Source organism: Phlebotomus papatasi, chromosome 2 (assembly GCF_024763615.1).
Source record: "Phlebotomus papatasi isolate M1 chromosome 2, Ppap_2.1, whole genome shotgun sequence".
Lineage (NCBI taxonomy): Eukaryota > Metazoa > Arthropoda > Insecta > Diptera > Psychodidae > Phlebotomus > Phlebotomus papatasi.
This window is the reverse complement of record NC_077223.1, coordinates 5,483,492-5,507,661: the sequence shown is the minus strand read 5'-3', so window position 1 is coordinate 5,507,661 and position 24,170 is coordinate 5,483,492. Positions and strand designations below refer to the sequence as shown.

Sequence of the window (24,170 nt, the reverse complement as noted above, 5' to 3'; positions counted from 1 at the left end):
GTTCAAAAGAAGAAGAAGAGTCCGAAAGAGTGAGATAGACATATTCAAATCGTTTAAGAGAGAAAGGGATGTGAAGTTCGATTACATGAAATTTTTCTTGATCTAAAAGGTATACCAGAGCCATTAGATTTGGATTTCATTAAATCATCCCTGAAAAATTTTGCGTTTTTTATCCAGACCAAAAGAGAATATTTTGATGATATATTGTAAAAAAAATGTGAAAAATCCAATTTTTGACGAAGGGTAATGACTCCAGCACGCCTTTTGGATCAAGATAATTTTATTAAATCAAAATTCACTATCCTTTTTATTCTTAAGCGTTTTGCATATGTTTGTCTCATCGTTTCGCTCTTAAAATTAGAGTAAACTAAATTGAATTTAGGGTGATGCTTAAAAGAAGAAGAAGAAGAGTGGGAAAGAGTGGGATAGTCTTATACAAAAAAGTTCGGGATGGAAAGGGACATGAATTTCGATTTTATGAAATTTTCCTGGTCTGAGAGGTAGCTCCGGCACACAATAATGAGGTTTATTTTACTTGCAAGCATCTCAGATTTGTAATTATATAAATTAGAATAATTTTCGGAAAGATTTAGATTTAATAGGGGAGACTGGGGCAAAAAGTCACAAATCGAAAATTTTAAAATTCAATATCTTCCAAGATAAATAAGATAGCGGCTTAAAATTTTTTTCTTAGATAGCCTCCATAGGTCTTCTTCAATGTCGTAAGTTTGTTAGTATTTGAACAAGGAATTTAGAAAATAAAAAATATCGAAATTTTTAGCCCTATTTTTGAAATATTTTCCTTGCAGAAGATATCAATTTTTTAAAATAAAATATCCGTTTTGTAACTTTTTGCCCCAGTCTCTCCTACTGATCGAAATTTAATATTTTACAGCTCTTTTGTTTTTTTTTTACATTTCAGGCAGTAGATAAGCATTTATTCACTGAGAAAAAAGAGGCTGCGATTAACTTTTTTTCGTCATAACTTTAACACTTTTTGGGTGTAAAAATAGATCAACATTTTTTAATGTTAATTTTACACCTTTTAAGGGTAAAATCAACATGAAAGAAGGGTAACTTTAATCCATAATATACCTAAAAAGGGTAATATTTACACTGTTTTCGGATCAATACTGCAGGGTAAAATTAACATTTCCGGAATGTTATTTTGACTTTTTCGGATTTCTCTCAGTGTTTAGACTAATAAAATAATTAAATGATTTAGCATACAATTCAAAATACTATAGTACTCTAACACCTTTTCAATTTATTGAAATTCAACCAATTGAAATTTTACCTCTTGCTCTATCAAACAATAATCAGATATAGTTGTCTCTTCTTAAAATTAAAATCGAAGTTCAATTTCAATTCTCTTTAGCAGAAAGAGACAACTATCTAATATTGATTTGAAAGAGTAAGAGATAAAATTTTACTCAAATTAATATCACTAAATTGAAATGCTGTGGAGCACGATTCAATAAGAAATTCAATTTAGATTTTTAAATTAAAACAAAAAGCGATCAAAATTCTTTTAAACCAAATTAATAAAGGTCCGGCACACCTTTTAGGTCAGGAAAATTTCTTAAAGTAAAAATTATAGCTTCTCTTTCTCCTCAACAGATTTGCAAATCCAATTCTTTCAGACTCAAAATTTAACTGAACTAAATTTAATTTGGCGTGATGTTCGAAAAAAGAAGAAGAGTGCGAAAGAGTAGGATAGACTTATAGGAACAATTTGAGATAGAAAAGTACGTGAATTTCGATTTCATGAAATTTTCTTGATCTGAAGGGTGTGCCAGCGCCATTAGATTTAATTTTCAAAATGTTAATAATAGTTTGCCAACAAGAAATATTTAAATAAAAATTTAAGCATCAAATATCGGATCGAAACCCAAGTTTATCCTTCCTCAATAACTGCTCTACTTTTCGTAGGATGATTCTGGATGGGAAATCTGTGGAAGTTCTTCAAGAATTCCTCCATGAATAGCACGCGTGTGTCTTTGCATAAAGGAGGGTATTGGAAAAAGCTCCTCCGACAAGAAAGTTCGATGATTGATTGTTGTTTGCTTTGTTTGCGAATTTTCCTTCTTTTATATATTGATTCGCTACTCCTTACACCCTCTGGGTGCTTTTTGTGTCTTTTAGAGCTCGCAGAATCCCGTGGAACATGGTTTGGCGGGAAAAAAAGGGCACTCAAACCCCTCAATCATTGTTGAAAGAGCTTACATAAAAATTACATTATAGCGTTGCATGATGTTATTTAACGTGTTTCTACTCAGACCACCCCTCATCCAAAAATATAGGGTGTTCTTTTGCAAAGTGCCAGGATGAATTGAGTGTGTTTGTTGGTGAATTTTGGATGGAGAAATTCATTGATTAAAATTTAATTATAATCACAATTGAGTCACAGCATCGTGGTGGTGCTGGCAGAGATATGATGGGTTTCTCTATGAAGGGAAGATCTCTATTTATTTTATATCTCTTGGTAAGAATCTCTTTCCCTTTTGCAGATCACTTGTGCAAACCACCCAATATCCCAAGCTAAAGTTACACAATCAATAAAAAGCTTCCTGGAGAGTGTGAGATTCTTGTTTCAATTTGCATATATTATAATTTTCCATGGCTTTCCAATGAGCAGAGATTGAATTTATTAGCAGGGAAGCCACCATCCAAAAGCATCCAAAGTATATGGGGGGAAGAGGTACAGTAAAAAAAAATCCTGTGCTCAAGTGAATTATTGATCCTCTCGAAATGTACACGATAAAATATTCAGTGGTGAAATTTTTGCTGCTTTTCGTGTGGAAAAAAATTTCCGCGAAGATAGGATGGGTAAAATGTGATGGAAAATGAGACGTTTAATAGTCTAGTTACATACCTAATAGAACAACATTTTGATCCCAGGCTCTAGTTTGCTCCGTGACCTGGAAGGAGAATAGAAGAAAGTTTAGCATTATGGCAAGCTCAAAGGATTTTTCATGCAGATTATGGTTGGATTTTGTTGGGAAAGTCTTGTAGGTTTCACAGAACATGCTATAGAGCTTTAATAGTCATCTCAATACCTATATAATTCTTCAGTTATCCTTGTAAAAAAAAAACTATGAGTAATTAAGTGTATCTTAAAAATTTTTCAAGGAAAATATTTCTCAAGAAAGATTTATTAGACATTTTTATACTCTTTGAACTCCTTTCTAGTTTGTTTTTTTTCCCTCTCGAGCAAAGATTAATCGCGAAAAATAAAATTTTGGCAGACGAAAAATACTCAAAGTCTCAAAGTCAGTTAATTAATCTCCAGTGACATTTTTTGCATTTTATTTTCTCTCAATGTACCACATTTCACAGGGAGGGGCGATCAAGTGGATGATTATTTTGAAATTTATTTGAATGGAAATGTGTATTGATTAAAAATTAAGAAGGTAGACAGCATTTGAGAAACGCGTTTGCTAAACTATATGTTAATTTATTGAGTAAAGCTTTCTGATTTAAAGCTCCCATTAAGTTTACTGCTAGCACGAAAAACACCTCCTATATTTCATTCACCGAGAATTATTTATTAAATGTAAATATGGTAGAATTGTTACCCATCGAAAGGGCATCCCTATTCACACATCGAATACAATGAACGATAAAAAAACAGAATTTTTAATTGAATTTATGGAGTATTTCCAATAGTACTATATGTTATTTTTAGTTTCTCATTTAATATTCTGTTTGGACTATTTTTTTTTATTATTTCTCCTGTGTGAAAAATGTGCCTGGAATTTTATTTTTTAATGAATATTTCACTTTTTCTGAAAAAAATTTAGACACTAAAAGTGCGATGAGAAGAGCAATTTCTGAGGATTCCAAGAGACATTTCTGGGACATTTATAACTCCCTGGGTGACATTGTGTAAAAAAAATACTTAAAAAAAACATAAGAAGCAGAAGCCGAAACAATTCTTGGGAGAGGAACATTTAAGCGCCAAATGAGGCGTCTCAAGAATCTGACATGAAATTTCCACTCCGCAAGGAGATTTCCCCGCCAAAATATCGCCACACAGAAATTTAATTTACGACACAGGATGACTCATTCTTGGTGTCCCTTTTGGAGACTTACTTAGTCCAAATGAAATGTAAGTTATTTCCTTAAGCATTATTTACAAATAATTCACAAAAATACACTGAGTAGAACTAGTATAAAAGTTTTAAAAAGATTAAAAAGACATAATTAGACAATTTTATGCTATTATACTTTATTTATTAAACAAAAACTTCACAAGATAATTTATTTTCATACATACATAACCTCATGCATACATAACCTCAAAATTATTTTATATGTAACCTTCGAGAACTCGTTCATCGTTAAAATGATTTCACTTTTATGTAGTACACTCATAGCTTCAACACGAAAAGGGTGAAATTGCAAGTAAAGAACGCACAGTTGCAGCAGAAAACGGTTAAAATTGAATATAAAATCCTCACAGCTTTGGAATGAAACTTTTAGCAATTTAGATCGTTTTTACACATATTCTGTGCAGATTTTATTAAAATCGATAAAATATCAAAATTTCTGTGTGAATTTTTGTTTAATATGTTAGTCTCATTTAATAATAAAGCACGATGGTTTTTAGAATATTATCACAGAATCAGTGTTAGTAAGGAGACACTGATAGCAAAATTCCCAAAAAAATATCGTTATGAAGAGAGCAGGAAATAAATCTTAATTTCAATGAGTTTTACAATTGATGATTAGCAGAAACTACAGAACACTTGAAAAACTCCCTGAGCATGTAGATATAGAAGTTCAAAAATTATTAATCGTTTAGATGGTTACTATTATATTGCTTCAATCGGGTAGTAGAAAATTTGAATTGGAATTTCCAGTAAATTTCATCATACATTTTAGACGACAAGCTTTACAGCAAAAAGCCGCAAAATATTTTACTGATTACAACGAAATCTTTGATTGAGTAAAAAATAAAAAATTTGAACTTGATATTTGATCTTTCCGTACAGAAGTAGATCTTGAAAAAATCGAAAATCTATTTGAAGATCCAAAAAAGAGACTTTCTTACTTCTTAATATTTTCGCAAGGTGGCGGAAGTTACATCCTGTTCGAATTTCGTTTCGAAAATTCAAAATGTGACGGTATTCACGTGAGGAAAAAAACAGAACAACGACGTTTACTGTTTTTGTACTATTATTTTATCACTCCATAATCACTGAGTAATGCCCAACGCACAATAACTTTTGTTTAGTAAACATGTTTTTGACATTTCAATGAGAGTGAGTGAGATCTAGATCTAGTCATCTCGCTCATTCTCATGGGAAATTTTGAAAACATGTTTACAAACAAAAATTATTGTGCGCTTGGCATAACTCTTTTGCCAGCTTTTTAGTGTGTCATTTAATAAATTTTCCCCACTTTGTTCGAAAATTTAGTACGAAAATTCGAAATTGAATTTGAATTCTTCGTACTTCAACGACTTTTTGTGCAAATAGAGTTCCATTTACCTTTTATCCAAGACACTATTGGAGAATCAAAATCTACTTCTGTTTGGGCTCGATGGGTGTATCAATCAATTTCATTTTTTACATTTCAACTTAGCACGTGTTAAATGCTTTTTTACTATGTAAAAAATTATGTAAAATGTAAAAAATTCGCCCAACCCTATCCGTATAGAAGAAAGAATAATACTGCATATTCCAAACTCCCCTTAAGTGAAGGTTTAATACCTCTATGGAATATGCCAGCATTATTATTATTATTATTATTATTATTATTATTGTTATTATTATTATTATGCCCTACGCACAATAACTTTTGTTTGTAAACATGTTTTTGACATTTCAGTGAGAGTGAGTGAGACCTTAATCTAGTCATCTTGCTCACTCTTATAGGCAGTTCCGAAAACATGTTTACAAAACAAATGTTATTGTGCGTCGAGCATTATGCCCAACGCACATTAACTTTTGTTTTGTAAACATGTTTTTGACATTTCAATGAGAGTGAGTGAGATCTAGATCTAGTCATCTCGCTCATTCTCATGGGAAATTTCGAAAACATGTTTACAAACAAAAGTTATTGTGCACTGGTCATTATAAGTATGGCTTGATACGAATGAATGATTTCCCAATAAATTTTCCACCACCTCATTGCGACAGTCTCTATTAGAATAATATTGTTTAATGTTGTCAAAATATTGTCGTTTTTAATGGACTGTCTTCCTATGGTAAAAATTTGGTTCAACCAATTAATTTTATTTGCTTTGATGTACAACATAGCCAGAGCTAGAGCATTCCGGTCAGAATTGCAATTTGCCAGAAAAAGTATTGGTTAACATTTTATTTTTATATGCAGCAAAAGTCATAAAAACAGACCACACATGGCCATTTGCAGTGGAAAATCCAAAAGAGATTTTTGATTTTCATGGATAGAATATTGAATCTGGAGATACATTCATTTGGATACATTTTATTTCTCGAGAGTGGTGCATATTCTCTAAAAATAGTGGAAAACAGCAGGAAAAATAGATGTGAGAGGAGAGTGGCCAGACCACAAGAGTATAGCAGAATTTTCCCCGATATGTCTGGTTTCGGAAAATCCATATATCTATGTTGGGCTCTATGAAGGTGAAATGTGCAAGAGTCCATACACAGCTATTCCTCTCAATGAAAATTCACTCGGTCTATTGAGTTCTTTTATACTTGTTTGTGTGACTCGATCATCACTCAGCACCAGTCATATAAATCTAGGAGAAGTTATGATGTGGAGTCTGAAATACAAATTGCTGATTGTGGTTTTTCATATACTATTAATAGGTTTTTCGAGTGCGAGTCATATAGATGAAAAATTACTCCCACCAATTGCCTCCCATTGAGCACTCACATATTTTTCGTGGATCTTTTATTGCTTATTGAAATGTTTTTCAATGTGGTTTGTTTGCAGCCAACACGTAGACCGAATGAAAAAAAAAATAATATTTATATGCACAAGAGATCTCTTTGGCATATCATTGGAAAAATTTTTATAGTGTCTGCACTTTTTATGGTTGATCTTTTATTCATCCACCAGCAAATATGCTTCACTAGACTTTAATCTTCCAATCACTCAGTCATTTTTCTGCCCAGACCATATCCCGCCTGATTCACTTTCTTGTGCACTTTTATCTCCGCACAATTGCGTATAAATTTTTATTTTTGTACCCCAGTGGGATTTTGTGGTTTATTATTTTATCGATATAAATATTTTATGTGATTCATAGAAATCAATATTGGATAGAAATTTTATATTTAGATTTTATTTTATTCATTATAAAATGTGGTAAAATACGCTTTCTGTTTATTTATTTAAACTCAAGTTATTTGGAGTAAACATAAAAGAAAAACGGGAGCTTCTGAGAATTTTCGTTAAATTTTAGTGCCGTTTAGCCAATATTCTTTACTAAAAAAAATTTAACGAAAAATTGAGAACAGATGCCAGCGCCTCTTACGGAAAAAGTACCGCTCCACGTAGAAAAATAGCATGTTTTTCCCAGTGTGTTACAGAGAAATTTATAAGCAAGCTTTTTACCCTTTAAAGACGATTGGTTCACCGGTGATCAAAAAATGTAATTTCTCCTACGGCCATCTAAAGTAATTTTCGCTTCAAAAAGGCAGAAAAATTTGTCTTTGACCCCCAATTTTGACTCTCTCAACCTTAAAGGGTTAAAGCTCTAAGCATTCACAATACTTAATTTAAAAAAAAAACATTGAATAGGAAATGAGAGATTAGAAGAACTTTCGTTAAGTTTTAGAACAATTTATCTGTTATTTGGAAACTTTGAATCAAAATTTGAGAACAGTTGTCAGCGCCGTTTGCGAGAAGAAGAAGTGCCCTCACGCGGAGGGAAAGATTGTAATTCTCAGTCTATCACAGATAATTTATCATTACAAGCTGCAGCTAATCAGGATACTCGACAAAACAAATATTTCAAGTGAAATTCGTTGAGTTTCAATGCAGTTTAGGCAGTACTAATCTACTAAAAACTCTGAACAGAAAATTGAGAACAGTTTTCTTACGGAAGAAAACACAGCGCTCACGCGAAGAAAAGGATTATCATTCCCAGTGTATTTTTCATAAATTGAAAATTAAGTATAGGAAGAGAAATTTTCGTTGAATTTTAATGCTATTTAGTCTATATTCATAACAAAGGGGTAGATAACTGTGCCGCTCGCGGTCCACTCGAGTACCAATCTGCCGATCTTTTGTAAAAATTGTGCCGATTTGCTGATTTCGCATGGATTTGTCGATTTCGTGCCGCTCTGCCGATTTGGCGAAATTTCCATAGAAATTCCGCGGAAAATTCGCTAAAATTTCACAGATTTAAATATTAGTTCATTCACTCAAAATAAGAAATATCACCTCATTAGTGAATCTCTTAGAAATTCCCATTTTTCACACGAAAAATCTCATTCGTAAGACAAATCTCACTTCAGGTCAAATGTACAAATCCTCATTCACGTGAATCAACACAATATTCAATGAATGTTCAATAATATCACTAAAAAAGTGAGGAAACATTGTTAGTACTTCACCACAGCTAAATAAGATTGAATCAAACATGAAGTTCTGTCATATTTCACGTAAGCAATTGCTCACACTGAATTTTCAACAAAGCAATTTTAACTCAAATCATATTCAAAATTTAACGTATTTAGTGTTAAAATCTTCCAAAAAGAACAAATATTTAGATAAAATTCATTATTCATCAAATATTGGAATAAAAATGCATAATTTTGATCAATTTATTTTTAGTGTCCAATTTTATCCTCAAAGTGTCCAAAATAAGAAACTGGTCAAAATTATAAGCCATTACCCCATTCTGTACACTGGTAAAAACAAAAAAGGGGCAAATTGATCCAACAGGTATAAATGAAAGGATCACCGAGGATCCTTTGAAAGTGTCCCTGTTTTGACACTTATTTACCTCTGCAATAAACAAACAAAAACAGTAATAAAGTTACCTTTGGTGTTCGATCAAATGAGAAAAATATGGTATCAATAATAAGGTCGTGATAAAACATAATCTAACGTGATAAATTTGCATACAAAATTTCAAGAGACACTAGTAATCCTTTCAAAGGTTCTAATATGATCCATCCTTTTGAAAAGGATCGAATATAGGGTAAGTGTGCCAAATTTCGGCATAGTTGCATGCAAGCGCCAAAGTCTTAAGTTTTAAATGTAATATTTTTAAAACAAATTGATTTTTTTATTCCTTCTTCTTAAGGAATATTGCTTGGAACCTTGTAGACAGTTTATCGTCTTTATTTACTTTAAAATTATTCTTAACACATTTTAAAATGAATTAAATTGTAGACATAGCTTTGATGCCCTATTTCGGCCACCTTTATTCTCATAGTTTCTTGCCCTTCGGGAATTCTTCCAATGTCTTTTTCACGTCATCTCGTTTGGCAAAGCCACATTTTTTGTTATTAATTTGCATTGCATAATCTTTAGAGTATGTGAAAACTAAAAATTCATGGAAATTTGAGGAACAAAAAAGGTGGCCGGAATTGCAAGCTGGCCGAAGTTTGGCACATTTACCGTAATCTAATTTTATCCTTTCATTTTTACCAGTGTATAAATAGATATACAGTGGCGGCCAAAAAAATAGAATCAGTTTGGAAAGCTTATATCTTTTTAACTTTTGTATATTTTCCCAATTTGTTGATATAATTCTGAAGAAGAAATCTCCAAATTATTAGAATCGTGGAATAAGGGGTTTTTGGCCGCTAGAGGTCTCTATTTTACACAGAATACGTTAATAGTGAAATTTAGTTCGGCCAAAAAAATTGGAAAACTGTCATTTATGTTTTCTAAATATGGATTTATTTAAACTTATCCGATTTATAGACCACATTCTTTCATTTAAATGAATGTGGTCCTATCATGTTTTTCAAACCTAATTTCACTATTGATCTATTCTGTGAAAAATAGAGACCTCTAGCGGCCAAAACAATACTTATTTGACGTAAGTTAATTATTAACTCGCCCCTCAGAAGCGTAGATCACCTGACACTATTAGGGAGCACTTCCAGAATGGACCTTGCTAATTTCTCTTTTCATCTTTTAAATACTTAATTTGTTTTATAAGCTATATTTTGTTTCATTTTGCTTCATTTTCCTTTTTTTTAACTATTTTTTTTATGCCACAAATTTGTAAGAGGGAACTACCCTAAGTTTTGTGAGTCAATAAATTGAATTGAATTGAATTGAATTTAAACATTTCTATATCAAAATTATACGGAGTTGATTCTATTATTTTGGCCGCCACTGTATATTTTAGTTCCCAAGAATATTTTAATCCAGTCGCATTATCTGATTGGCTAGAGCTTAAAGCATTGAAAGCTCTCAAAGCCCTGACCAATCAGAGAACGCGAAGAGACTAAAATTGTATTTAGGACGAAATATTTATTTAAATGTGAATGATGCTTAAGCAAAATATTTTAAATTTTAGTTGTCTTGTTTGAAATAAAATGCGAACAAAGACGCAGCAATAAGTTTGTGTAACTCAAGATCGCGATTCATAGTTAGTCTGGGCAAGATAACGTGTAATGTCTTGAAGTGCAGGAGAATATGATCTCTAAGCAATAACCCTAGTGCATAAATTGATTGTTATTGATATTCAATCGCAAGTGCACTTGACGAGGCGCTTTTGTTATGGTGAAACATTAGTGAAAGAAATAGAAGCAATATTTATTTAGAAATTTTACTATGTGGCAAGACACTGGGTGGCGTCCAATTGGATCAAATAAATTTAAATGTATTTATTTGTCTTTCAAGTGGATGTCGGCGCCTCGGCATTCCAACAAAATTTATCGAATTGATTTCTCGTCTCATATCGAGGGTCATTGTTTCTCAGAAAATTCGACAAACATTAGAGAAAAATGTCTTAAGAGTTGGAAGTATGTGTAATATTTTACTTAGTTTTTTTTTTAGGTGAAAGATGACTGATTGGATATTTCTATCTCTTTACTGAGCCACTATATTTTTTTTCCTACCACCTTCCCGTAATATTTACAATCAATGATAAGTTTTTTTTTCTGGTGAACAGCAGAGAAGAAAAAGCCGTATCGCCTCTAATCGAGACACATTTATCAGTACCACCTTCCTTCAAAACGGTAGTCGATGGCTGAAGAAATATTTTCTTTTTGACTCCACACCAAAAAAAAGCAACCGATAAGGCGTTTCAGTTGATATTCAGTCGCTTTTCAGTAACTTGAACTCTATGGGAGTTCCTAGGGAGTTTCTGTGCTGGGAGTACTTTTGAATTTAATTGAGTCATTCGTCAGACAATTGAAGGTGTGCTTGCAAATTGCAAATTCAATCGACTTGATCTCCAAGGTTTTACTCAATGATTTACATTTCACATAAGAAAGTTGCATTTGCAAGAAGTACGTTAATTGAAAAACCGTTAACGGTTTGATTGAATTTTTAAATTCTTCATTCAATTTGACTTTCCTCCCAAAATCCAATCCTCTCGATTCTGGAAAAACAGTTTTCCCTTAAAACTGGCTTTTACGAGTGTGTGTGTGTTCGATAAATAAATAAATAGGCGCAAGAGTGTAAAATTGGGCATTAAAAATTCCTCTAGAATGAAGATGTTCGAAGGCGTATTTGGCGCTATTTTTACTCAACCATCAACACAAACTATTCTCAAGTTATTTCTTCCTTATAATAAAATAAACACCGAACTCAATATTGTATTTGGTGTGTGTTTTCCTTCTCCCTTTCTGCCCTCCATCCAACCCGAGAGAACTTTACTGAGGAAATCAAATAAATACCAAACAACATTTTCTTGTGGTCTCACATTTCCCTCGAACTTTCCTCAGTCTTGTGCACCTTTAGTATTGAGGAGAAGTACAACAAAAAAAATCGACGGTGATTGAAGATGGTTAATTTGTGTCTATGGACATGTCTGTGCTTTTTTTCCCCAACCCAGAGATAAAATTATGTCAATTTTCGTGATTTATTGTCCAAACACGGCGTAAAAACATTCTCAGAGCAAATTTTCCTTTTCATTGCCCTCCACGCACCAAGAATTTCCTTTGATTTTTTTTTGATGTGTTAACTAGTGAAGACAAGTACAGGAGGTAATTCAATTGTGCACACAATTTATACAAAAATTTTGGATTTTATTAGAGTGTTACGAAACAGTTGCATAGAGAAGAATCTGGCACAGAATAATGAATAGGGGAAGGCTGGGTAAAGCTTATGAGGGGCAGAAAGAGAACGCATAATATTACTTATGGTATTGTGCTATTAGAAAAAAGAAAGAAGAAGAAATTAACATTTCTCTGAGCACTTCACTGTTCTCAAATGTTTCTACATTACTGACTTTTCTTTGTGTTGGTTCTTGTCCCGACTGTTTGATGGTTTTAGAACACGAGCACTGGGGAAAACATTCGAGACAGAAATCAAAATGTTTTCAGCATATTTTTGCTGAATCGAGCAGCAGTTCTCAAACAAAAAGTGCTAACCAAATATATGGAAATGGTACTGGCTCGCGAGTGTGGTTTTAAGGTTATCAGAATTCAGCTGAAAATACACGTTTTCAGCTAAATTGAAATAAGTTAGCATTTGGAGTTCGCTGGGAAATAAAAGTCGATAATGCAGAAGCACTTAAGAAGAGTAAAGTGCTAAAAAAAACATGTTTATTTTTCATTGGAATAACACCATTAGTTCCTAATGGTGTCCTAATACCGTTTGGATTTAGTGAATTTCAAATTGGACTCAGGGAAATTTGTCTGTCTCTATATGAATGCCAATCTCAGCCTGTGAAACTTTGTCTCTATAGCAGTTTTCCTACACGGTACGGTAGTGAGCCACTAAGGCACAGGAATTTATATCAAAGTGTTTCTTGCTATAACTTTTCTCTTGGAGTTTTCTTAAACACGCTTTCTTTGACAGCTGTCAAAGTACATATCAATTAGGGTTGCCATAGAATATCTACGGAAGTTTACTCAAATACAAAGCTGACAAACAAATCTGCCATTTGAGCAACAGCCAGGGGAACAATTTCAATCGAATGAATGTCACTAAAATGAAAAGGTATGCAAGCAGCATAAAGGTATACGTATACCTCGTATACCTTTATGCTGCTTATACCTTTATGATGTCCTCTCTCTTATGGCCTCTACAAACCGTGTTTCGAACTAAAAAAAACAGCTTTCGCGAAAATTTTCGAAAATAAGTTTAGGTTTCTTTAATTTGAGTTTTTATTTAATAATTAATAAAATCTTTAACCCATTCCTTACCATGGTATTATACATCATACGCAAATTGAGTGATTTTAGATGATTTATTCCTGGGCAACTGATACTCAAATTGCTGTTGGGAATGGATTTTTAGTAACTTTAGTTCTTCAATTACTTAGGAAAAACAGTCCAACAGAGATTAAAATAGATTTTGTTATGGTTTTCTGCCTTCGCGGAAGGTCATGCAAAATTTTTGCTCAAATTGGCGGACGAGAAATTGGACATCCCGTCGAATTTATTAAAATTGGCCTTTTTCCTCTTTCCTGATTTGAATTCTGATTGCGAATTTGTTTTCTTGGATAGTTACTCTATCTAAAGCAATAGAGTTTATAATAAATGAATGTACAGAATTTAAATTCGGTGACCGTTAAGACGTGTGTTTGACAGGGGCTCCCCGCGCCCCCAAAATAGATAAAAAAAATTTCTTTTCAAGAAAATCATCTATTAATCAGTAGGAAACAAATTCCAAAATATGAATATTCTATCTGAAGTATTTCTGGTACATTACTGAATGGGTTAATAGCGCTTTTAGGGAAAACTTCTCATAGATCTGAGTAGTTTTTTTTATTAGTGGAAATTATATTTGAAGTTTTCGAGTCTAATGTTCTAAAACGATATTTATTTTAATACGATTTTGATGATTTTATGTGGTTTAAATAGCTCGTATTTAGTCTCGAAATACTTTTTGAAATGCAAATATTAGCTTTCCTTTTTGTTTCAGGGAAAACGTTCTTAGGAAGATTTCTATTAAACAACAAGTTTTCATGTACAGTTTCAACATGTATTGTTTTATAGGGTCCCGGTCAAAATCCCGAAAGCCAAAATCACGAAAGCCAAAATCCTGAACACCAAAATCCTAAACGTCAAAATTTTAAACGCCAAAATCCGCAAAATCCTAAATGCCAAAATCTCGAAAACCAAAATCCTGAAAGACAAAATCCCGAAAGCCGAAATTCCGAATTCGTAGGCCTTAAAAGAGTGATAGCTACTCCCATGATTGCACACACGCTTGCTGAAGGCAAAGGGAAATTTTCTGTGTCTTGGGAAATGATTCCAGACATTATCCTTCATATAATTTCATCCCTTTCAGGATTTTGAACGTTCGGGATTTTGGCTTTCGGGATTTAGGCTGACTCTGTGTTCTTTTATTATATCAAATTATTTGCAAAGACGATAACACCTCTCAAAATATGTCCAAAATATCTAAAGCATTTCAAAAATGGACTGATAAAGAACAGAAATATTCCTTTTTATGTGTTTAAAATTAAAAATTTAATTTTTCTTTGAAGAAAATGCTGAGAATTTTATCAAATTTTGAATGGAAAATGTTTTTTATGACTCTTAAAACTTCTTCCAATACAAAATTGTAGATTCCTAGAAAAATCAATTAAAAATATCCTTAAAATTCTCTTAAAAGTTCATTTTGAAAATTTTAAATTTATGTTCTGCACAAGTCAATTTTTGTCTTTTTTCGACTAAAATAAAATAAATGATTTTAGACTTTTTGCAAAGCTCATATGATTCAACAAAAGACATTTTAAAACAATAAAAGTTCATTAAGTGAAAATATTCTTAAGGTGGGCTAAACTTCAATGTTCTTGAATTATTTTTGATTTTAACCCTTTAAGGACGAGAGGGTCTAAAAATTAGAAGCTAGAAAAAAAATCACTTTTTTCTGATTTTTAAGAGCGAAACCGAACTTTATTAAAAAGCCATTGGAAAAATTTCATTTTTGGATCACCGGTGACCTAATCGTCATTAAAGCATTAAACTTTTATAATTTTTTGATTATCGCGTAGCTGGGACAACTGTCTCTCCCTACCAGGGCGGAGCATTCTCATACATTTTCCGTACAAAAGTATGGTATATTTTTTCTTAAATAATTTTTTTAGTTTTAGTATAAAATCAAATGCAATAATTTTGAAGCTTTTACCAAATGAAAGAGTTAAGAGTATCTAATGATATTTATGTTATTGGCTCAAAATTTATAATGATTGCACGAGGATAACAGTTCCTAAAACCTATATGAAAAAAAATGTAAAATTCGCAATTTTTTAATTTTTCTGACAAATTTTCTATTTGTAACACCAGTAATATTTCAAATTCAATAAAACATATTCTCTGTACATGTGCCTACCATTTCGTGTTATATTTATTTTAGAATTTTTTAGAAGAATTTAAGAAAATTATTACCATTTCTGAATTAAAATGCTCCATCCGTTACTTTATCATCCTAGCTCCCTAACCCTCAATCGCTAAGGCCATTGTTTAGTATTTTATTAGAATTGAATAGTAAATTCAAACTCTAGAACCTGCAATATTAAAGGGGCCAGGTGCATAAAATTAAGTGTCTTATGAGCTAAAAAAAACGTATAAAATATTTAAGAGCTGTTCAGGGGCCCTGTCAGCATTGCCTCTTTGCTGCCCTATATCTGCCACTCTGGCGCTTTCCCCTATTGTTTATTGAGAAGGCTTAGAATAAATTTCATGATTTATAAAAAAAAAATTTGTAAGTTTTTTTTTCTTTGATTTATGGATTTAAATAAATTCACCAAAATTGCCCTAAATTCGTTACAAGAGGATTTCAAACAAAAACCTCTTCAGCAAAATCACTTCTTTTTCAGCTGTTTTTTTCTTGGATACCCAACACTTATAAACTTGATACGATTTCGTGTACTTCTTTCATCGTCACCCTCCACCCGAGCCCCATCCTTCCCCCTAGTCAACCCTCAAATTGAGGGATGTCGTGACACTTTTGCGATAGGGGAGTCATTTCATGAGTTTTGTTGGGAAAAGTTTTGTGGCACTTTTTCCTTGATACTGCCTTTGAATGTCCTTTGCAAAAAGGAGGAACTATCTCACAATCAAATGGATTGTAAAATAAGATTTCTCTCTGGTGGATTTTGGGGCAAGGGCGGGGGGGAGGACGACGAAGGTGGTAGGTGAAATTGGTGGCCCTCAATTGACTTTCTTGTTGGGTGTTTGTAGAGTTGTAAAAATCCCATTAAATTGTGAACTGCGGAGCAATTTTCAGATACTAAGAAAAAATTGTTGTGACATTTCGCGCCACATTTTTGTCACTCCGAGATGTTGTGGATGCTTTTGGGTAGGATGGTAGGAAAAATTTACGAGACATTTCCAACGAGACGAGTGGAGGGTCCATTAAGTGACAAATGTTCTTTTCCACATCATAAATACTCAAAATAGAGTGGCATTAAAATTATCGTCACACACTTCAGGAGCAATAACATCATTTCTGGATGATTGCAATTAATATTTCATTAAGTTTTTCCGCAAAATTGCCAAAAAAAAATATAGAAGACAGAGTAGTGAGAAGGAAAATTTTAAGATTGAGTCTTTTGTAACAATTGCCCACGATTGAACTATTTATGCTTCCGGGATTTGCTACTACTTCTTCAATTGAGTAAAACGATAAAACAATTGGCACATTAAATCATCATTATATAATTTTCATTCTGTCGCCTTCCATTTCAACACACCGAGAAAGAATATTAGTATTTAGGAGGCTAAAAAAAAAGCATAACCAACGAATATTTACCCAATCGACGACAACTCTTATCATGATAAGAGGCCGTTTGAGGAGAGGAGAAATAAAATTGGAGCACACATACATATGGGCTTTGAGTGGAAAAAAGCATGTAATCGCAATCGATCTCACTATGTAATTTATGATGTTCGTGGCGAATTCCCGGGTGAATTTATACGAACCTTATCGCATCCAGCAGTAAATTGTTTTGGGTGTACATTTAATATGTGTGTGAGATGTGTTTGAACAATTTTTCAATAACTTTAAACGACCTACACGGTGTTAAATTCACCCACAAAATTTTGGGCTCATTTGTTTTCCCGCCTTTCCTAAAAAATTACCCTTTTTTCAGTTTTTTTTTACTGAAATGATTACAAACGTTGATTAGAGACTGTGACAGTATCAGGACTATTTAATATTGATTAAATATTGAAAGGATTGAAGCCGATTTTGTATCGGTTTATTCTGAAGGTTAGCAGCGACACTAACACCGGCTTCAGACCTAAGGTTTAGCCCAGTTCCCGATGATCTCGAAATTCAAAATAGCAACCATTTACTTTGCTTTTCAAAATTTAATGGATCACTTGCACAAAGCCCCATGGCAAGTTGACCTTTTTATATGGAGCTATTTGAAGCCAATTCCTAAATTGATCTCGGACTCAGCTCACAGTGCTCCAAAGAAAAAAATTATTTAAACAAAAATTGAGTATATTTATCCCTCCATACGGAAAGGTGTCTTATAACACGGAAAAACTTCTCACTTTTTAAATATTTAGCATAACGATCACGAGTGCAGGAAAGTTCCCATACGCATTTGTAATGGAAAGTAAGAAATTGGCTTCAACTTTGAAGGCCACTCGCCGGGGACTAGACTTGCACATATTGTTCACTCTCGTGTGACAGTTTTCAAAAAAAAAAAAAAAGAATCTAGATTGATAAGAAATTAGAAAAGTTAAGCCATACGGCAAAGCCTTAGGTCTGCAGCCCGCATAAGACGGCGATGGACAAGGGTAGGCTTTCAAGCTTTGCGCAGACTCTGGCTCCGAACACTTCATATTTTACCCATCTCCCTTTAATGAATATGATCTATTTTCTCAATGTTTACGTTACTTAAGACAAATTATTAACATATACCGCCATAGTTAAGTCAGATTCATAAAAGGAATATGGGAAAAATATTAAGTGATCGAAGCCAGAATCATCTTGTTCAGTAATAACCTTCCCGATTTGAGAACTCTCTCCGGCTAAGGTTTCTTCAGTAGCGATTAGAAGGTAAATCAGAGAGAACTTGCCTAAAAAGCTGTTGGAAGTCCGAACGTTTAAATCGACGTGAAAAAGTTCAGGAAAGACATTTATTTTATGGAATTAAAACGTTCTTCTATCCTGAAATTTCATAAAAGTATCCAAAAAAAATTTTCAAGAATACCGAAATTCGAAATGGCAGAACAGTCAGCGCTAAAGCGACGAGTACGTGAACTTGCACTTTAAGCTTCCGGTAGATTTTCGAATAGGTTTTTATTGGATTTGTAGTGGCTTTGTCTCTACGAAAGCTTATTACTGAACGGAACAAATGTGTGCGAAGCTTGAAAGCTTCTCCTTATAGATTTATTTTATTTTTTTTCCACAAAAAAAAATCAAAAAGTGAAACCTCTTTTGTAATAAATCTTTAAATATAATAAAATTATGCAAACTGTTAATAATAAAATTCATTTCATATTGAAAAACATGCCAAGTTTATCTTGGAAAAATAAATAATCAATAGAATGCTGAGAAATAATAGCCAAGTTTTTAGTTTTTGTTTTTATAAAAATATATATTAAGTATCTGATTTTTGTGAATGAAATCCGTTCATCATTTGCAATAAAATATTTAATAACATAACAGAAACTGGATAGTAGTGAGCTAGAGATTGTTTATAAGAATTAATGATTCTGTAATAATCACGCATTAAAATTTGAACGGTTTAGAAATTGATGTTATTTAATGATATTTAGGTACTAATCTGAAAACAAAATTTAAAGAAATATTGTTTTACATTCTTTTATTGAAAATTCAGTACGATTTCTGGATAGACATATCGCTCCTTGGAAATTACAAGGGCCAACTCATTTTTAGACATTTTTCGGGAGACATCATGAAAGATTTAGCAATATCTTAATGCAGTGACATGAACAGAAACAATTTATTTCTTGTCTGTTTATATGAGCATTACTATATGCATCGAAACTTTCATATTTTTACCTTGCGAAATATGTTTTTTGTGAGTTAGATCCTTGTTATTCTTAACAATGAGCAAATAGGGTGAAAGGAACTCCTATTGATACTCTAATAAGTCGTGTCAGGTTATTGACACCCTATTCTGTATCATTTGGAATACTAAATTCGAACACTCATCCTTATAGAAAAACTTAATGAAAAATTAATGAAAAAAATGTTATATTACTCCGATTTTATTGGATGAATTAAATAAATTTCAACATTTTGACAAAAGTGTCAATAGGGGTTCCTTGTCAAAGAGGTATTCCTTTGACCCTACCTGCCTACGTGGCTCAAAAAGACTGGAAAGCACCATATTTTCTCTATTTCTTTGAGCCTTAAAAATCTTTATTTTAATTTTTGTTCTTAAGCATATAAAGGCACAACATTTTAACTATATTTTCTGAAATTTTCATTTCAAAATTTAAAAAATTCAGCCTTTAGGATCTGTTTTTTGGAGATGCTTTTTGGAAAAAAAACATACTTTTCCGTGGGCAAGGTTTCTTAGAGTGTCTTCATCTGACGCCCAGAAACTAAATATTTCCTGTTAGCTGAGGAGTTAAATTCGTACTTGAAACTGGGATAGTAATAACCATGGTCCAGTCGGAAACACTGCGATTTTTCAAATTAAATGTTAGACTTTAGAAGGTATGGCCTGTATGAGTTCATAGATACTACAGGGATCCTTATTCACTGAGGAAATGGTCGACCTAAACCAAAGTGGTTCATATATGCATGTACTTCAATGTTTGCAACAGTTTGCGGAAACTTCGTATTTTACATTTCGTATTTTACATGTTCGTATTGCACATTTCGTATTGCGTATAGACGAAATGTGAAATACGAAATGGTAAAATACGAAATGTAGGATACGAAGTTTCCATATCCCGTTTGCAACTACCATGTTCACTACTGCACTAATTCTCCTTATAAGTATATCGGTAAACTCTTAAACAAATTCAAAATAGAACATTTTTTAAATGAAAAAATATGCAAAGCCTATAATGTGAAAAAATATTTTCATTGTTATTTTCTTAATCAGGTAGTATCAAAAAAATTAAATGAAAATAATTCCTTTGACGGTCAATGTTTTTGCACCCTACCCTAATAAAATATTAAATGGTAACATTAACTGGCCTCAGAGAGAGGTATCACAAAGATCATCTCTGTGAAACCTACCCCTCAATTTCAAGATGAACTGTTACTCAAACAAGGAGGGAAAAACTTCCACTTGCTTTAATCTTAAAAGACGAATACATTCATACCAAAACTTGTCCCTCGAGATTCAAGTAAAAGATATACAGAGGCCGGAAGATGGAGAAAATGGTGCATTTTGAGAAAGTTCTGGATCAACTTTTAAGTACATCTTATTCTCGATGAAACAAGAGACAAAAGCAGTTGAATTAATTAATTTTTGAAAATTGTTTTATCTGCATGATTTTAAATACTATCAAATTCCTAACACTTCAAAAATTTAAGGTAGTTTACATATAGAGTAAACCCAACATGTGAGACTTTAGCTGGATGTTCTCTTGCATTCTGGCATGGAATTTTGTGAAAGTCCCTCCACAGGAGGTATTCGTGTAGGATGCATTCTTCCACATGCTTCCTCGAAGGAGACATTCTCAAGGTGTTCTATCCTGGGGTTTACAACCTTCCCCCAATGTCTGCCTCTAAGGGTGGACTGTTGTTAATTTTTTATCGTGTCTCGTGGATTTATGACTCTGGCTGAAAGGTTCTTATGGCTTTAAAGTGTATCTCACTTTAAGATTCCCCAGTGAGACCTGAGAATTCGCAAAATGCTCACATTTGCTCTTATCAGTGTTGAAATAGGAACTTTCCCCACTCTCTCAGACTTATGGTGTCTCATATAGATTTAAACAATGCTTACAAGGGGTTAGTCATTGAACTAAGCCATTGACATGAATTGTTTAGGAGGTTTTCTTACTTGAAAAAGGGTTTGGAGCAAAGACTTGGATTTTATGAATTTTTATGATGCATATCCTAAGGTGGAATGATAACTTTTCTAATCAAATCGATAGTATCGATAAAACTGTATCTCTTAGATTAGGTGAGTGATGACTTTTCACGCATTGTTGGACCATTTGTAATAGCTACGAAAAGTACAGCTATCGTTTCAATTTTTCACAATCCACAATCGATACTATCGAAGAGAATTTATCATGTCACTCCTAATACACAAAGTGTATCGAAACAAAACTAAATGCTAAACGAATTTACATTACTGAAGAATCTTCAAACTAAAGTAATAACAACTATATTTGACATTTAAATCTTATTTGAAACTTTAAAAATTTCGTCAAGTTTCTAGTATGAAATTTTCAATTGTTTTAATGATTTATCAAAATTCTTTTTCTTGAAAATATTAAAAGGAAAAAAAAATCAATGAGTTTCAGTAAATTTTATTTCGTTAAATTTTTAGTATGCGTAAATTTTCTTTTTTCACATCAAATTTTACTTTCGTTAAGTTTATTTCTTTTAATCTTATGAAGTTATAGGTAAGGAACTGGTGTGACGAGTTGATTTGAAAGATTCCGGTGATCACCAGTGCGATTCTTCTTCACCGCAAGACTAAAAACATCTTTTCAATCTTGCCCATAGCTTTCGGTTTGGATATGAACCTTCTTCAGTTATCCAGTAAGACTATATTTTTGTGGTTTCTTGAGGATTCGTTGGCGCTTTAGCTTTAACGATAGCTCTGGGCAAGATTAAAGACGTCTTTTAGTCTTGAGGTAAAGAAGAATCTCACTGGTGATCACCGGAATCTTTCAAATTAATTTATGAAGTTATATGAATTTTATAGAAATTCAGATTAAATTAAATTAAATTATATAAGATTTTTTTTTCAAACATAAAGCCAAGGGTTATTTTTAAACGTCAAAATCTTTCGTTAAGTATTTAGTACGGGAACTTTTCTATAGATCAGAGGTGAGCAAGAACCGTTTTGAAACTGAACAAATGTTAAATGAAAATTGTCAATGGCCAAGATGCTACATGGACAAATTTATTTTGACGTTTAATCGGGTTCAAACGGTTCTTGCCTTGGTTTTTGCTCAACCCTGCCATAGGTGGGGCTACTTTGAGCTGTTTGGCTAGATTGTTATACGACTTTTCCGCCTATTTCTAAATGAAACTGGTCCTTACAATTATTGTATTTAGATCCACAATTAGTTCGTCTATTCAAATTACATCACGTTAAATTAGAAATATGCGAAAAAACGTATAACAATGTTGCCTCAAAGCTCAAAGTAGCCCCATTTCCCCCTAGATGTTTAACTTTCAAACTAGTTAATAAATACGAACTGAATTGAACGTAAAAGATTGTAGTAAACTTGGTCTAGATACAAAACCCAGTATTTTCAAAGTTTCGTCAAGTTTGCTGCCCGGTTTTTCGTTCTTTGACATACCCCTTACTTCCAGTTGAATTCCTAAGATTCCAAAGAGATAAGGGATCACAGTCTACCGTGTTCTTCTCTTTTGCGCTGTTTCCGCGAAAAATCGTGCAAATTTATCAAATTTTCTTGCGGATTTTGCGAAAAAGCATCCCATGAGATATGTAATGTCATGTATATATAGAAAATCCTTAACATAGCCCAAAAAGTGCCTTGAGGGTGGTTCACAATATGACTGTCAGTGGGTGAAGTGCGTTGGAAAATGCTGATTTTTATTGCTTACCTCAGCGACGTTTGGAGGTAGAGTGTTTCTTCACATAGAAAAACAATTTCCACAGTTTTTCCCTGTGTCACAATCTCGGAGGGCATATACCCGAAATTCCTTCCAGGCCAACCCCCAAGTCAGGGAGACGGTGTTTTGTTATATATTTTGGGGTGTACAAGTAGTGGTTGCCTTTTTAGACGAGGGGTTGTGAAAATAAATCGATTTTACTTTCAGTAAATGTCGCTACGGCACTCTCTGGCTTTTCTTATCGGGAAATACTTTAGCTTAGAGTTGGAAGTGCGGGAAAACTTGTATAAAACACATAAAAAATTAGAGAGTTTTTGGCCTTTTGATTTCTTTCACCACAATTTTTGGGGCTGCACTTCTGGGTTCTTTTTATGATTTTGCTTTTTAGGGAATAGGGCCTGTTTCACATTACAAAAAAAATCACTGCTGAATTTGCCTTAGAACATACCACATAAGTAAAGTATGTTTCTTAACTACACCGCATTTGCTTTTTATCACTTTTCACGTGTGTTTACCTTAAGAAATTATCTTGGAATAATTGTATCCAAGTCAACACTGTAAGATTTATTTCGGTTTTTTTTTGCACTCAATCAATTCTGTTTTTTGACGTTTGCTTTGACGGGGATATTTTACGTCAATTTGACACTAATTTGAATAACTTTTTTGACACAACTGAATCTCACACAGGACATTAGACACCGGGAAAACTTCTTTGGAAGAGGTTTCTGGATAATCTCGAATAGTTGTCAAAAAACTTTGTGTCCGGAACGAGAAAGCACCCAAACACCGTAACACTTCTCACTGAACTGACTCCGTGGAAATGTGACTGGCGACAGTTGAGTGTCTCGAGTGTTTGCCTCCCCAGTCGGTTCGCTGTTGGTGAGAGATAGCAATACATGGAATAAACGCTATGATGTTCGTCGTGTACGAAAGTGCAAGGGAGATAAATACAAATCCGATGTTGAATCATGAGGGGAGCAGGTGAACAACGTCTGAAATCGGTCTACAATCGGATTCAGTCGCAGAATCAATATATTATGTGTCGTTTTTGCTCTCTTTTTTACACCACATCACCGTCTCGCTCGCAGTTTTTTTCAGGGATGGGAAACCCTTGGGCGGTGGTACACTGAATCACTTTATATCACAAGGAGCTACAATAAATTTTGTGAATGTATCGAAGTGAGTTTAATAGCGCCTGGCCGGGAAGAAAGAATGTGTACCTATAGAGATATGGAAATCACAGAAACAAGAACATGAAGCAATTCAGAGGATGATTAGTCAATCTTGGTGCACATGATGGTGGCTCGTTAGCATTTCTTTTGCTTATTAATTCACAAACGCTGAACACCTTCTGTTCTTGGGTGGAGATGGCGATTTTT

At 33.1% G+C, this 24,170-nt stretch overlaps 1 protein-coding gene across 1 annotated transcript in view; it reads right to left on the bottom strand.

Annotated features, from left to right (window-relative positions):
- Positions 1-23,602, bottom strand: part of LOC129802229 (frizzled-2) — a 70,305-nt gene extending 46,703 nt beyond the window's left edge. Inside the window, exons 1-2 of the mRNA XM_055847897.1 lie at positions 22,783-23,602; positions 2,876-2,921 (exon numbers count right to left, since the gene is read on the bottom strand). The gene's annotated coding sequence lies outside the window, so the exon portion shown is untranslated. The remainder of the gene's footprint in view (positions 1-2,875; positions 2,922-22,782) is intronic.
- Positions 23,603-24,170: the final 568 nt, after the last annotated feature.